Here is a 17,572-nt window from a genome sequence, read left to right as displayed (position 1 = left end):
AGCCACAAAATCATCAAGTTAATAATAGAATACGGTCGATAAACAAGAATATGATATAAAAAGTTTGGCTTAAAAAGAAAAGTGTTCTATCCTATAAGATCGAAAAAGCTAATAGGAAGAACACGCCGCGATATAGACATACCTCTATGAACGGAGTGCGAATTCCGAAAAAGCTACCGATCGATAGAATTTGTGATGAAAACAGGACAATACATAGGCAGTCGGGTGCCTGAAACTTTTGCCAGTCTTGGTAAGGTGGTGTGAACTACCAACCAAGCCGATCTGTTTAAAAGCACAGGTCGCATGGCAGAAGTTTCACGCATTCGATGTATTCGTTCAATACATGGCCTACTTGCCTAATTTCACCTTCTATAAATTTTCACACTTGTTCGCTACCTAGCGAATTCTATCATATCTATCATTTCATTATCCACTTTGATCTCTACTCCCTTATACTATGAGTAGAAAGAGACCGATATAGCCACAAAATCATCAAGTTAATAATAGAATACGGTCGATAAACAAGAATATGAAATTGACGTAACGGTCGAAAATGTTGACACTGAGGCTTCTCAGGAGCAAACGTACCTTCGCTGCATCGTCCAATTTCGCACCGTCCTTCAGGAAGAGATCCTCGTACTTGCGATACCACCGGTCGAAAACTTGGCCATTGTCCGGGTCGTAGGAGAACTCGTGGATGTTCGACGCCAGAGATTCAATGATGAATTCCGGGTTGCTTGAAGATCGGCCGGATCCGGAGCCTTCTTGAATGCCGAATCGCTCCAGCAAGACCATCAACCGCGCGTTTTGCTCTGCCATCTGCTGGTTCTGCCGGACAATTTGCTGCATCAGAGTTTCGCTGTCTCCGCCAGGTGGTGCCATGGTTCTTCCTCTTGAGCGTTGAATTCTTGATTACCTCGTCGCCAACTGTTGTACTTTACTACTAATCTCTATTATTCGAGTGGTAGGTACAGAATGAATAGTGTTCACAGGTATCGGTACTTATATAGTGTCAAGTTGTTAGGTTGATTGGTGGTTGCTACGGTTGCCAAGGTATGAGCGATGATTGCTTGGACAACAACTGATCGATGGTTGGCTACTATGTTAATCTCCAACAGATCCCGTCCGGACCCGGGGCATTGTTCCCTTTTAGTTTTTTCACTACTGCCTCTTGCTCAACATTGGAGACCTGCTGAGCTTCCGTACTTGCTTCGTCCTCCTCACCATACGGTGTTGGTGGCCACGTCGTTGGGTCGTGCTTCGGAAAGAGACCCTCCACGATTACCTTCAGCTTGTTTGGACACATTTCTGCTGGCGTCGCTGGACCTTTAATCTTTGCCATCACGACTCGGTACGCGTCACCCCAGGGATTTGCGTCGGCCTCTCGGCATAGCTCCTTGTGACAGTTCGACTTGCTCACGATTATCTCCTTTTTAAATGCGGCTCTGGCCTCCTGGAACGCTAACTTCCGCTCCTCCCTATCCGGGGGGTTTCTTGCTCTCTGGTAGCGTCTTCTGGCTCTTAGACAGGCAGCACGGAGGGTGCCGAGTCTCTCGTTCCACCAATGTGCAGGACGTCGTCTGTACCTAGGCTCCCGTTTTCGTGGCATTGTAGTATCGCATGCCCTTGTAATCGCTCTTGTCAGCTCTACCGCATCTAGATCTGGGATGTCGCTGTCCACACGGAGTGCCTCGACGAAGAGGTCCCTGTCGAAGGTTTTAGTCTTCCACTTTCGCTCGCATGTTCTGTTTCTCTGCATGGCCGTAGGGTTCCGTTGGCCAACGCTGTAGCAGATCGCCTGGTGATCACTGTGGGTGTACTCTTCGCTTACTTTCCAATTCATGGTGCTTGCCAGCGATGGACTGCAGAAGGTAATGTCGATGATCGACTCCCGCCCGTCTTTCCTGAATGTGCTTACGGTGCCAACGTTGCACAGTTGTACCTCCAACCTCGCTAGTGCTTCCAGCAGGCTGTAACCTCTTGCGTTGGTTAGCTTGCTACCCCACTCCACGGCCCACGCATTGAAGTCTCCACCGATCAGTACTGGCCTACGTCCAACCAGCTTATCGGCTAACTCCTCCAGCATCCGGTCGAATTTCTCCGCTGTCCACCTTGGGGGTGCATAGCAGCTGCATATGAAGATACCGTTGATTTTGGCGATGACGAAACCTTCGTACGTGCTTGCAATCACTTCCTGAATAGGAAATCTTCCCATCACATGTATAGCAGCCGTTCCCGTGCTATCTGCCACCCAGTTGTTGTTACCGAGAGGAACTCGGTACGGCTCTGCAATAATCGCAACATCGCACTTTGCTTCCGTTGTTGACTGCCTCAACAGTTGCTGTGCGGTATCACAATGATTCAGGTTGATCTGCATTATCTCCATTACTGTTGGCCTGCGATCGCCTTCTTATATGCAGGGCACTTGTATCCACCCGTCGAATGGACGTTTCCTTCTTCCGCTGTGCAGAGCATGCACTTTGGCGCTTGCGAGCAGTCCTTCGCAAAGTGTCCCTTCTCACCGCATTTTCTGCATTGTTCAGATCTGTCTGGGCCTTTGCAGTTGGCCGACATGTGTCCAAAGCCCATGCACTTGAAGCATCTCAACACCCGTTTGCGGTCCACTCTTTGCTATTCGGGCGGCGACCCTCAGCGGGCACACCGAACAACCAACTCGTACCTTGCCTACCTTCAACAATTTGCTAGCCGCAGGCACCGACAGTCGAATCATCGCTGTTTGTGTGCCTTGGTACCCCTTCGTCAGACGGATCGTTAGAACCTCTTCTCCCAATTCGCATTGCGTCTTCAGTTCACGACCAAGCTCCTCCACTGTTGTGATCTCGTCCAGGTATCGGCATTCGATCGTTGCTTCCTGGCACAAAGCTTTCACGTTCCCACCATCCCCAACGAGGTCGCCCAATGACTTGGCGAACTGCTCTTGGTAGGCAGAACTTTTAATCGCCGGATCCTTCTTCAGCTCAAAGAGCATATCTCCTTGCTGAGTGCGCCTGGTTCTCACCACGTTCTCACCCAGTTCCTTCAACTCCGGATCCTCTCGGACTTTCTTGAGGATTGCTGCGTACGACTGTTGGTCGTTTGCCTTGACCAGCAGGGCGTCTCCCATGTGTCTCTCTCGATGGGGCAGACGGCGTTCTTGCCTGTTCTCTTTGGATCTCCTTTCGTCTCGGGCCGGCTTTCTACCTTTTTCGATCCGATTATTCCCTTTCGTTTCCTCCTTTTTGGGCTGATTTTTCTTCTTCTCCTTGCGATTTTTGACGACGTTCCAATCGCTGTTGGCTCTCTCGTCGCTCAACTTCTCGCTACCTTGAACATTCTTTGTCTTCTTCGGGCGTTCCTCCTCGCCTGGTGTTTCTCTATCCCGCTTGTTCGAGTTCTTATTTCTGCGTCCTTTCGGCGTCTCCTGTAACTCTGTTGATGCTTCCACCGCCGCAATCTGCTCCAAAGCCAGCTTCAAAGCCTTTTCAGCAGTCTCAGCTCTCTTACACAACGCTGTGTGCTCGCGGTCAGCTTCCAATACGGCATACCTGAGGCTCGACACCCTTTGCATAATCTCAGTGTGCACGTTGTTACGGCCTTTTACGTATTCGTGCAGCTCGACGATCTTTCTGTTCAACTCCACCATTGACATCTTGGGCCTCGCAAGTTGTAGGCCTTCTTGAGTGGTGATGCTGCTCGGTGTAGACACCGGGGGCCCTCCTTTAGTGCTACCGCTTGGTGTGGACATTTGACTCGTTACCCCTTTTGCTCCGAAGAGTCCATGTTGCCCACTTCGTGGCGTGCTGCTGTTATCCGTTGCCGCGATACTAAAAGTTTCTACCGGCGAACGTGTCAACCTACTGCTCCTCAGGAATGCGCTCGCATCCTTATCGTCTGCTACCTCCGTTGTTGTGTAATTGTTGTTCTTCTCCATCTGGTTGGGTCCCCCCTCCAAGCCGCTATCTTCGCCCGTCGTAAGTAGTTGCCGTCGTGATCCCATGGTGATCTTTGCAAGCAGTGAGGCCAGGCTAGGGTTGACACGGTCCTTTATGGGGAACCGTGTTCAGAGCCAGATCGGCACTAGTCAGGGATGTTCAACTGAGCCTACTTCCATCGGCAAAGGTGGCGAGTTCGGAACGTACTTGGAGGCCAAGGTTTTAACGGGACGGGGGCAACCATACAATTAGCCCACTCGCCGTTTCAGAAAGGTGTCACCCATTCTTACTAGGGTAGTGGAATAGTACGGTTGTCAGCTCTGTAGCGTTTGGTAGTATATACGTTTTCCATGCTCGTGCCCATGTACATGTGCTGCCAGTTTGCCATAATTAGGGTCTTACTGGCGTCGATCCTAATGTGCCGGTTGGCACGCCGGGTGTTTGGGCTAAGGCACTTTGGAAGCGGTACCAAGTCGCTTGTACGGAGTTGCTTGCAGATGTGTGGCTTTTTATGGGAATCCAACAGAGCCCACTGTTGAACCCCCGCCACATCCTAGGCATCCACCTCTTGAGCTGTCTGGAGACCAGAAGCCCGGTCACTCCCCGAAGGAAGCCCAAAGGTGGTAATTCACACGGGTGTGTGAACGGATTTCGCTTCGGGAAGACTCCCAAGCTTCCACCCGACTCGCAGAAGTGGGGGTTCGTCAGGCCCCTGGACTCCTGTAACTGCTGCCCCTATGTGTGTGTGTGTGTGTGTGTGTGTGTGTGTGTGTGTGTGTGTGTGTTTTTTTTTTTTTATTCTAGGAGTCCAAAAATCTTCTAAAGACGCTGTGTGGGATTCGAATGTGCGCCTACCCACTAAAAACACTCTCCTAGTTCACCTCCACCTTAAATTCCCCTCCGGTACCACCATGCAGTATTTCTTCGGAGGGGAGGCGTTATGTGCCTTGTGCACCATCACCAATTTGTTGTTCTAGTCTTCTTCATGCTATGCGCACCGCTTCGTTAGTATGCTGTTAATATTCCAGTATCGCCACTAAGCGACATACATGCTATTTTTCAAATTTGTTATTCTAATCGTTCTTAGCCTTTCGGCTCCGGTTAGCTTGTTGTTTGCTTAATGTGCCGCCATTGAGCGGTAAACTCTATGTTAGTACCACTTTCATCAAATTTGTTATTCTAAAGCCATGCTGAGTTCATCGGCTCCTACTAATTTGCTCCGAGAACGTTGCCCTCCCGGTGCCGCCCGAGTGCCAATCAGCACTCGAGGTTTCCGCGCACGACTCAGATAGTCCCCGACGGTGGATATACCCTACCCGACGAAGAGTTTCCCGACACTGAAACTTCTCCCGCTACCGACTTCCCGGGCAGATGCCAAGGTCGGTCCTGCGATTCCGGTTGGAGACGGCTTCCGGTTCACAGGCGCCCTGACGACCATGCTCCGGTGCTTCTTCCCGATCGCTCTACTCTGACAGTCCCCGGCGGTGGATCTGTATTACTCCGACAGAGAAGTCCCCGGCGAAAGACGTTCTCCCGTTACCGCCCGTGTGCCATTGAGCACAATGACTTCACGCGCACTACTCGGATACTCCCCGGCAGTGGATCTATCCTACTCCGACAGAGAGTTCCCCGACGTAGGAAGTTCTCCCGAATACCGACCGAGAGCCAGTAAGCTCCACACCTTAATTGCTCACGACACCGGTAGTCCCAGACGGCGGATCTACCACACGCGGACGGAACTACTACGCTTACCCCGGATTGTTTCTTCTATCGTTCATTTGCAGCTCTCGCCACTTCCGCTGGAGAAATGACATCATCTTCGTTACCGCGGAGTTCACCGCGTTCCAACAGGCTTCGTCGTGGCACATTCTGGCCACGATGTTGTCGGCATTTAGACCAGCACCGCAGATTGCTGCCATCTCACTGCGCTCCACAGCAAAGCGGGGACACTCGAAAAGGACGTGTTCCGGTGATTCCTCTACATCTCCGCACTCGGGGCAGAACGGCGACCCTGCGTGTCCGAACCGATGCAGGTATTTCTTAAAGCAGCCATGACCTGACAAGAACTGCGTCAAATGGAAATTGACTTCTCCGTGAGCTCTGTTCACCCATTTCGTCAGATTTGGAATAAGCCGGTGGGTCCACCTTCCCTTCGCTGTGGTATTCCACTCGTGTTGCCACTTCGCCATCGTGACGACTCGCGCTGCCTTCCGAGGTCCTCTAGCGCCCCTGGCCTCGTAGCACTCTTTGTCCTCTTCCAGAACGAAGATGATAGGGACCATTCCGGCGATCACGCACACCGCATCCGATGATATCGTGCGATAGGCGCTCGCCACTCTCATGGCCATCAGTCTGTGCGTGCTGCAGAGCTGAACGCGATTCCTCCTAGTTTTTGTTGCGGTCGCCCAAGCCGGACCAGCGTACCTTAGGATCGATGTGGACACGCTAGCTAGTAACCGCCTCTTGCTACTGCTGATTGCCGAGTTGTTCGGCATGATCCTCGACAATGCTGTGATCGCCTTTGCTGCTTTTCCGCAGGCATAATCGACGTGGCTATTGAAATTTAACCGGTCGTCGATCATAACGCCGAGATGCTTCAATTCCCGCTTGGAGTCTATGGCATGTTCCCCGACTATGATTGCAGCCTTCTGCACCACCTTGCAGTTGCTGATCAGCACCAGCTCCGTTTTCTGGTGGGCTATGGATAGTTTCTTCCTCTGCATCCAGTACTCAACAGCATCTACCGCCTCCGTAGCAAGTATCTCCACTGCTTCTAGGGACTCGCCAACTACCACCAACGTGATATCGTCCGCGAATCCGACGATTTTGACGCCTGTCGGTAGCTGCAGTGTCAGCACCCCGTTGTACATTGCGTTCCACAACGTCGGACCTAGGATAGACCCCTGTGGGACGCCTGCACTTATCGTGACGTTCTTTTGCCCTGCACTAGTATGGTAGCACAGAGTCCGGTTTTCGAAGTAGCTACTGAGAATCCTGCAGAGGTAGTCTGGAATCTTCATCTCGTGCAGCGCTGTAGCGATGGCTTCCCAGCTTGCGCTGTTAAATGTATCTTCACATCGATCGTGACGACGGCACAGAAGCGGTTACCCCGTCGTTTTTTCGTCCTTGCTTTGTCGGCTGTAGCAACAACCGCCTGGATAGCATCTATCGTTGACTTCCCTCTTCGGAATCCGAATTGCATCCCCGACAGACCATGCTCTCCTTCCGTGAAAGTTGTCAGCCTATTGAGGATGACTCTTTCTAGCAGCTTGCCGAGCGTATCCAGCAAGCATATCGGCCGGAATGAACCTGGTTCACCGGGGGGCTTGCCTGGTTTCGGTAGCAGTACCAGTTTTTGCCTTTTCCACTGAGACGGGAAACAACCCTCATTTAGGCAGATCTGCAGGGATGTCCGGAACATATCTGGGTTGGCCTCGACAGCTGTTCTCAACGCTATGTTGGGGATACCATCCGGGCCGGGCGCTTTCTTCGCTTTCATTTTCTTGGCCGCTGTGTGTGTGTGTGTGTGTGTGTATGTGTGTGTGTGTGTGTGTGTGTGTGTGTGTGTGTGTGTGTGTGTGTGTGTGTGTGTGTGTGTGTGTGTGTGTGTGTGTGTGTGTGTGTGTGTGTGTGTGTGTGTGTGTGTGTGTGTTTTTCCTCCCTACCTCCCTCAGCAGAGAAAACCGATTGGAAAAACTCTGCTACTTGCCTCGATCCCCCTGGTACCACTGATGCGACTGCTTTAGGGGGGGCAATGCGCTCATGCGCTCTTCTTTTTCTGTGCTCATGCACATTTTGTCGCTTCAAAATTTATTATTCTAATTGATATAGTGTTGGTATCTAACCTATCACCATTCAGCGACACAGTTAGTACAAACATACACCAAATTTGTTATTCTATTGCCGTCCGTGTGCCATTTAGCACTCCGGCTTTTCGTGCACGACTCGGATAGTCCCCGACGGTGGATCTACCCTATCCGACGAAGAGTTCCTCGACACTGAAACTTCTTCCGTTACCGATACTTCCCAGGCTGGTGCCAAGGTCGGTCCTGCGATTCCGGTTGGAGACTGGCTTCCGGTTCACAGGCTCCCTGACGACCAAGCACCGGTGCTTTTTCGCGGTCTACTCGGTCTAGTCCCCGGCGGTGGACGGACCTAGCCTACTCCGACAGAGAAAGACCCCGACGGTGGAAGTTCTCTCGACACCGATGTTTTCATCCCGACCAGTAAGGTGCCGAAGTCGGCCCGGCGATTCCGGTTGGTGGTAGACTTCCGGTTCACCGGCGCCCCGACGACCTATAACCGGTACTACGCAACGGACGACTCGGTCAAGTCCCCGGCGGTGGATCAAGCCTACTCCGATCGCGGCCCACTACTCTTTGGTCTTCTCGCCACTTCCTCTGCAGCGTGGACAGCATCCCCGTTACTGCTCTGTCGACAGCGTTCCACGTGTCTTCGTGGCGACACATCTCCTCGACAATGTTGTCGACCGTCAGGCCGTGCATAACCCTGCGCATCTCCGAGAACCTAGGGCATTCGAAGACGACGTGCGCCGGTGTTTCCTCCACGTTCACACACTCCGGACACAGAAGGGAAGACGCGTGACCGAATCGAAACAGGTACTTCCGGAAACAGCCATGCCCGGACAGAAACTGCGTCAGATGGAAGTTCACCTACCCATGCTTCCTGTTTACCCACGCCGACAATGCAGATGGGCATCATCCCAGCGATAACGCATACAGCCTCCGAAGAGATTGTTCTGTACGCACTCGCGACTCTCATAGCCATGAGCCGGAACACACTGTCCAGCTTTCCACGGTTTCTCTTCGTTTTTAGCGCCGGAGCCCAGGCTGGCACTCCATACCTAAGTATTGAGGTTGCAACATTTGCCAAGAGGCGCCTCTTACTGCTTCTTGGACCGCCCGCGTTTGGCATAATCCTCGCTACTGTGTTAACCGCCTTCGCCGCCTTTTCGCAGGCGTAGTCAACGTGCGCGTTAAAGTTTAAGCGGTCGTCGACCATCACGCCCAGGTGCTTCAAAGCGCGCTGCGATGAAATTCTCTCCTCTCCGATCGTGATCTCCAACCTTTGCAGTGCTTTGCGGTTACTGACTACGAGCACTTCTGTCTTGTGATGGGCTATCTGTAGCTTCACTCCATTCATCCATCTTTCGACTGTGTTGATTGCCTCCGATACCAGCACTTCGACTTCATCGATTGATTCGCCAGATACCGCTAATACAACGTCGTCCGCGTACCCAACGATAATGACACCTGCCGGAAGCTTCAGTGTTAACACACCGTTGTACATTGCGTTCCAGAGCGTAGGGCCAAATATTGACCCTTGGGGAACACCTGCTGTCACTCTAAACGACCTCTGCCCTACGTTGGTTTCGTACACAAGGACTCAATTCTGGAAGTAGTTCCTTAGAATCCTCCACAGATAGTCGGGGACCCGCATATTATGCAGGGCTACGGCGATAGCTTCCCAACTGGCGCTGTTAAATGCGATATTAACGTCTATCGTTACCACGGCGCAGTAGCGATCTCCTCTCCGCTTCTGTAAGGATGCCCTTTCCGCCATCTCAACGACGGTCCGAATTGCGTCAACCGTCGATTTTCCCTTGCGGAAGCCGAACTGCATCGTGGACAGCCCTCTCACACTTTCGGTATACTTGGTCAGCCTGTTAAGGATAATCCTCTCCAGAAGTTTTCCGAGCGTATACAACAGACAGATCGGCCTGTACGATGCTGGATCTCCCGGCTGCTTTCCTGGTTTTGGCAGCAGCACTAGCTTTTGGACTTTCCATATATCCGGAAAGATGCTTTCCTCCAGGCATTTCTGCAACACTGACCTGAACATATCGGGATACTCCAGGATCGCTGCTTTCAACGCCACGTTGGGGATTCCATCCGGACCGGGAGCCTTCTTCACCTTCAATGCTTTCGCCACGGCAACGAGCTCGTCGTTGGAGACCAGTCAGTTTACGTCAAATTCCGCATCGCCCTCGCTATACGACGTAGGTGGCCACGTTGTTGTATCGTGTTTTGGAAACAAACCCTCCACGATAACCTTCAGTTTATCTGGGCACATTTCGACTGGCGTCATTGGGCCCTTCAGCTTTGCCATTATGATGCGGTAGGCATTTCCCCAGGGGTTAGCGTCGGCTTGCTGGCATAGCTCCTTGTAACAGTTCGCCTTGCTCTGCTTGATAGCTCGTTTGAAGCCAGCTCTAGCTTCACGGAACGCAACCTTGCGCTCTTCTCTATCGGCACCAGTTCTCGCCCTCTGAACTCGTCTCCTAGCTCGGAGGCAAGTCGCACGAAGGGTGCCGAGCGTCGCATTCCACCAGTACGCTGGGCGTCTAGCGTTCCTAGGTTCAATCTTCCTCGGCATTGCTGCATCACATGCCGTTGCTAGCGCTTCCGTCAACCACCCTGGGTCGAGGTTTGCCGCATCGCTATTTGGCCGAAGTGCCTCGATAAAAGTCTCCTTGTCGAAGTCCTTCGTCTTCCACTTCCGCTCATAAGTCCTAGTTCTCTGTATGGACGTAGGAGCTCTTTGGCCTATCTTGTAGAGGATCGCCTGGTGGTCGCTGTGGGAGTATTCCTCACTCACCCTCCAGTCCATATCTTCCATCAACGATGGACTACAAAATGTAATGTCGATGATGGATTCACGACCGTCTTTGCGGAATGTGCTGACTGTTCCTACATTGCACAGCTTTACGTCCAGCTTCGCCAGAGCTTCAAGTAGACTATATCCTCTTGCATTGGTTTGCCGACAGCCCCACTCAACGGCCCAGGCGTTGAAATCGCCGCCGATGACTACTGGCCTACGTCCTACCAGCGTGTCAGTGAGTGCATCCAACATCCGGTTGTATTGCTCCTCGGTCCATCTTGGAGGCGCATAGCAGCTACATACGAAGACACCGTTAACTTTGGCGATCACGAAACCTTCGTAAGAGTTTTCCACCACTTCCTCTAAAGGTCATCTGCCCATAACTTGTATAGCTGCCAATCCTGCTATATCCGCTAGTGCTACCCAATTGCCGTTCTCTGGAGGAACCTGATACGGCTCTGTGATGATCGCAACATCACACTTCGTCTCTGTTGTCGACTGCCACAACAGTTTCTGTGCGATGTCGCAATGATTCAGATTCATTTGCGTTATCTGCATCATTGTTGGCCTGCCTTCGCCTTTTTGTAGGCCGGGCATTTATAGCCTCCCGTCCGGTGGCCATTTCCTTCCTCCGACTTGCACAGCATGCACTTGGGTTGCTTCGTGCAGTCTCGAGCAACGTGTCCGTTTTCGCCGCAGTTCCAGCACCGTTTGGACCTATCTGGACCCTTGCAGTGTCTTGACTGGTGACCAAATTCCATGCACCTGAAGCACCTCTCCATTTTCCTGGTGACTCGGGCAGCCAGTCGCAGCGGGCACACCGCCCATCCGACCTTGATCTTGCCGGCTACCACAATCTTGTTGGCCGCATCTACTGGTAGTCGGATTGCCGCCGTCTGAGTACCTGCAAACGATCTCCTGATTCGGATTGTCACCGGTACTTCCAAGTTGCACTGCTCGGTCAATGCGGCTCTCAGCTCTTCCTCAGTCGTGACCTTGTCCAAATCCTTGACCTCGAGCACTGCCTCCTGTGAAAGTGTTCTCACGGTGGCCTCGCTGCCTAAGGATTTCGCAATGAGCTCCCGGTACTCTGAGCTCTTAATCACCGGATCCTTCTGGAGCTCGAACAGCATCTCTCCTTTCTGGGTGCGCCTGGTCTTTACCACGTTTTCACTCAACTCTTTTAGCTCCGGGTCTACCCTCACTTTCCTGAGGAGCGCAGCGTACGTCGTCTTGTTCTTCGCCTCGACGACCAGTGCATCACCCTTCTTCCTCTGCCTAGGGGGCCGGCGATTTTCTTTCTTCTCCTGTTCCTTCCTCTTTTCTTCCTTTTTCTGTTCTTCCTTCTCCTTTCGCTTCTTCTTCTTCGCCTGCTGGCTCTCTACAGTGTGCCATCCATCATCTCTCCGATTGCTGGCGCGCTCCCGTTCACTTCTTTGTTTCTTCAGGACTTCCTCTTCTCCTGGCGTATCTCTGCCTCTTTTTTCCGAGCGAGTATTCCGATGGTTCTTCGGCGTCTCCATATTTTCGACCGTGGGTCGTTGCTGCTGCCGCTGCGTAGCTGCTGCAAGATCGTGTTTAGTCGCTGCTAATGCGCTCTCTGCCTCATCCGCTCTCTGCATTACGCTGTGCCATTCTTTTACGGCAGCTCCGAGAGCCCTCCTAATCTTCAACACCAAGTCTTTGATGTCCTTGTGCACGTTGTGCTTTTTGTCGACGAACTCGTGTAGGTCATCCATCAAGTTTTTCGCCGCAACTACCTTCGGCTGTTGTTGAGGCACGCTCCATCCACTATTCGTCGGCAGCTGCTCCGAGTGTACCACACTTTGTTGTGAAGCCGCTTCTTGCCGCGGTTCTGCACCTTCTGTTTGCTGAGGCGGAGACCTCAGCAATCCCCCTCTGGCGAACGGATTCGCCACCTTTCCGCTGTTACTTCCGTTTTCTCCTTCCATGTTATTGGGTCCCCCCTCCGGGCCGCTATCTCCACCCGCTGTACGTAGTCGCTTTCGTGATCTCTTGGTTGTCTATGAAACAGGGAGGCCAAGCGAGGGTTGAACACGAATCTTCATGGGGTTCGTGTCCAGTGCCAGATCAGCGCAAGTCGGGAGTGTTACATCCGAGCCTAGTACCCATAAAAAATGATGGACAGATGAAGAACGTATCCGGAGGCCTGCCAAGGTTTTATCGGGTCGGAGGCAGACGCACCATTAGCCCGCTCGCCATTTCAAATAGGTGTCACCCTTCCTTACTCAGGGAGCAGAATGGCACGAATGTCAGCCCATCGTCGTCATCCGATCCGTAGTCCGTAGTCTATTGTCGTTTGCGTTGACCAGTATGCCATAATCAGGATGTTACTGGCATCAATCCTGATGTGCCAGTTGGCACTCCGGGTGTTTGGGCTAAGGCACTTTGAAAGCGGTACCAGGTCGCTTGTACGGAGTTGCTTGCAGATGTGTGGCTTTTTATGAGGATCCAACAGAGCCCACTGTTGAAACCCCGCTACATCCGAGGCATCCTCCGCTTGAGCTGTCTGGAAGCCAGAAGCTCGGTCACTCCCCGAAGGAAGAGCCAAAGGTGGTAATCCACACGGGTGTGTGAACGGTTTTCGCTTAGGAAAAACTCCCAAGCTTCCACCCGACTCGCAGAAGGGGGGGTTCGTCAAGCCCCTGGACTCCTGTTCCTGCTGCCCCTGTGTGTGTGTGTGTGTGTGTGTGTGTGTGTGTGTGTTTTTATTCTAGGAGTCCAAAAATCTTCTAAAGACGCTGTGTGGGATTCGAATGAGCGCCTACCCACTAAAAACACTGTCCTAGTTCACCTCCACCTTAAATTCCCCTCCGGTACCACCATGCAGTATTTCTTCGGAGGGGAGGCGTTATGTGCCTTGTGCACCATCACCAATTTGTTATTCTAGTCTTCGTACTGAGCCTTTTGGCTCCCGTGCAATTTGTTATTCTATTTCGATTAAACATTCGCCATTTAGCGACCTTCTTGTGTGTTAGCCACATTTACCATGCCACATGCCGAGCCATTTGGCTCCAGTTAGTAATGTGTTAGTACCTAGGTTAGTACTTATTAAGCCCGAGCAGAGGAGAATATCAAATAAATAACTACGAAATCACAACACCTGTTTTTATATCTTGTTTTGTTATTATTTAATTATCAAGTCATTGCTTTTCCATAACAAATTTTGTTGGACAATCTCATTTAGTTATAATCAAGCTATTGATATACATTTACTCAATTTCATTTCAATAACTTATTTTGTTGAAGTACAAGTTTTGTTATTGTTGTACTATTGATCAACTTATCAACAATAGCACAACAGTTAAGTGTAGAATTAGCAAATTGTTAAAATATACATAAATGAAAACAAAAAAAATCACAACAGTAACTAGTATTGAAATCAAAGCGACAATTCGATAATAATGATCTGTCCTTTTGTTTTGTTCCACTTTTGTATTCAGTTAGGAAAGAAATTTCCGGACGAATCTTCTGAAAATTCCTTAAATAATATTTGGGAAAACGTTTGGAAGTTCTGGAGGAACCCTTCGATACCCTGGAGAAGTCCTGGTGCAATCTTCTTAGAAATTCCAAAGTAATACTTCCGAACAATTATTAGAATTCTTGGCAAAATCTTTTGAAAAACTCCAGTAGAATTCTTCGGAAAAAACTCCTGGTGAAATTCTCAAAGAAATTTTCTGAGAGATCTTAAGATAAAATTCGGAACAAATAATCACGAGGAATTCTGAAGAAATCCTTGAAGGGATTCTGTTCATAATTCTGAAGGAATTTCTAGAGAAGTCTTTGAACATCTGTGAGTGATTTCGTGGAAGAACTCTCGGAAAAATTTTTGGAAGTAGTATTTTTCGATCATTTACAGTATTGTTACTCATGTTATTTGTGGGTTTGTGAGACATAGTGAATAATTTTATGTAATAAGTATCATAATTTACTCAGTTACGATTTTGATATAATAATAAATTTTGCTTTCCGATTATTATCAATAACAAATTGATATTAAAATTTGTTACTGAAATATTTACGAAATGCACTGTTATTAAGTTGTTATTGAAACTAACAAAACAAGTTATTAACACTTATGTGGCCGGCAGGGTACCCGGGTACCTTTTTCAATTTCAAATCTCGACATTTTAATGGTTGTTGAAACTAGTATGTTGGAACTCTGTTAGATCTTAGAACTCGTGAATATACATTTATTAATGGGGTTGACCGAATTTTAAAGTAAGCAGGGGCAGGGGGAGGGGCTCCTGCATTTTTTTATTACGTGGAAGGCCGGCAGGGTACCCGGGTACCCACGAAATTGAAATGATCATATCTCCGTCAATTTTGCATAGATTTTGGAAATTTTTAGCTCATTCAACTCAGAAACTCATCATCTATCGGGAAAATATTTGGTTAGACCGATCTAATCACCGTGGTTTTCGGAAAATCCATATTTTTGGGAGCATGTCCTTATACCATATTGAAACCCACATTGTTAAGACTAGGATGTTTATGGTCAACCATGGCCCCACGAGAAGCGTGTTCCGAAATCACAGTTTCAAAGTCAACACGTTTTATGATTCCAGGCCAGTCAGATACAATATGCCAAAGCAATTTTACGATGCTTGGTACCGAAATTGCTACTAACCTACCGAAAATCCCGTATATTGTATTGTATAAAAACATGGATCCGTAAATCCGGATTTTCCGGTACCCATGGTGATCGGACCGGTCCAACCAAATACGATCTCGATAGATAATGAGTTTCTGAGTTGAATGAGGCAAAAACTTTTAAAATCGGTGGAAAAATCGCTGAGATATAATCATTTCCATTTCGTGGGTACCCGGGTACCCTGCCGGCCTTCTACGGGTGTTTTTTTTGCTGGCCACACTACGGTTAAAATGGTTTTCCAAGAACATTTTTTTGTTATGATATTTATTATTTTGCCGCTTATGACAGACAAATTCATAACATAATCTGTTATGTTAGTAACTTAAAAATAATCGGTTCTATTATTCAGTTATTTTACCCATATAACACAGGTCCTTATGCTGTTGTTATTCCTTTCTGCTCGGGAGCCGCCATTTAGCGACTAATTTCGGTTACTAACACTCCTCATGCTATTCTCTACTCCGCTATACAGATTTCTAACATGTACGACACGACGACACGTGATACTCGGCTAGCCCCCGGCCGACTCCGTCGGAGAGTTCTCCGGCGAAGGAATATCTCCTGAAACCGTTGGTTGTTCCTCCTGCCAACTTCGCTGTAGTGCCGACATGATCTGAACTACAGTCCTGTTCACCGCGTTCCATTTTTCTTCCTCGCTGCACATACGCTCGACGATATTGTCCACATTTACGTCGGCGCCGACAATTGCTGCCATTTCTCCTCGCAGGCGCGTGAACCTTGGGCAACTGAAGATAACATGTTCCGGTGTTTCTTCCGTGTCCCGACACTCAGGACATATCGGCGACCGGGCATGGCCGAATCTGTTCGGATACTGCTTAAAGCACCCATGACCGGACAAAAATTGAGTCATGTGAAAGTTGACCTCTCCGTGTGCTCTGGTGATCCACATCGACAAGTTGAGAATTAGACGATGGGTCCACCTGCTATTCACAGCGTTATCCCACTGCTGCTGCCACTTGGATAGTGTACTGGCTCGCGCTCTCTTCCGAGCTCCTCCTGTGCCTCGGTCCCTGTAGCATTCGCTATCTTCTTCCAGTAGAAGGCAAATAGGGATCATCCCGGCTATCACACACCCGGCGTCTGACGAAATGGTTCTGTACGCACTTGACACGCGCATCGCCATCAGTCTGAACGTACGATTAAGTTGGACGCGATTTCTTCCAGTCTTCAATGCGGTCGACCACACTGGGGCTGCGTACCTTACGGTGGACGATGATACGCTCGCTAGTAACCTCCTCTTGCTGCTGCTAATCGCAGAGTTGTTGGGCATGATCCGGGATAGTGCTGAGATCACAGCCGTGGCTTTCTTGCAGACATAGTCGACATGACTGTTGAAGTTCAGTCGATCGTCCAACATAACTCCCAAGTGTTTGACTTCACGCTTTGAGTCGATAATGCATTCGCCAACCATCATTCGTGCATGCTGCACTGTCCTTCGGTTACTGATAATCACCAGCTCGGTCTTGTGGTGCGCTAGCGATAGCTTCTTCCTGCGCATCCACTCTTCCACTACGTCTACCGCCTCCGTGGCCAACCTCTTCTCGTGACTCACCGATCACTAGCAGCACCACATCGTCCGCGAAGCCAACAATCTTCACTCCTCTGGGTAGCTCCAGTTTTAGAACCTCGTCATACATAACATTCCAGAGGGTCGGGCCCAAAATGGATCCCTGTGGAACGCCCGCAGTAATAGCCACACTCCTCTTCCCGGCGTCTGTCTCGTAGGTAAGTGTGCGATTCTGGAAATAAGGTAGACCGGGGCAAGTTGAAACGGGTGGGGCAAGATGAAACAGGGGGTTAACATGATGTTTTCTAATGATAATAAACAGTTTGATCGCCATAACACATAGTTTTTGATTCAAACAATCTTTTAACGAAGGATAAATTACCAAATTGTATTGAAATCTGTTTCAAAACTTCGTGTTTCATCTTGCCCCACCCGTTTCAACTTGCCCCGGTGTACCTTAGCTTTGCAGGATCTGGCACAGATACTCAGGCACCCTCAACCTGTGTAACGAATCGGCGATTGCTACCCAGCTGGCGCTGTTGAAGGCATTTTTGACATCCAGGGTGACCACCGCGCAGTAACGGTTTCCTCTTCGCTGCTGCTTCTGCGCCGTCTCCATAGCATCCACAACAGTTCTGATGGCCTCTACTGTCGACCTGCCTTTACGGAATCCAAACTGCATCTCTGACAGACCGGTCTCGCACTCCGTGAACTTCGTTAGCCTCTTTCCAGCAATTTGCCAACAGTATCCAACAGGCATCGGCCGGTATGCTGATGGGTCTCCAGGAGGTTTACCTGGCTTGGGTAGCAGCACTA

This window comes from Aedes albopictus, chromosome 1, assembly GCF_035046485.1.
Source record: "Aedes albopictus strain Foshan chromosome 1, AalbF5, whole genome shotgun sequence".
Classification (NCBI taxonomy): Eukaryota; Metazoa; Arthropoda; class Insecta; order Diptera; family Culicidae; genus Aedes; species Aedes albopictus.
The sequence above is the reverse complement of the archived record's forward strand: the minus strand, read 5'-3'. Positions refer to the sequence as shown.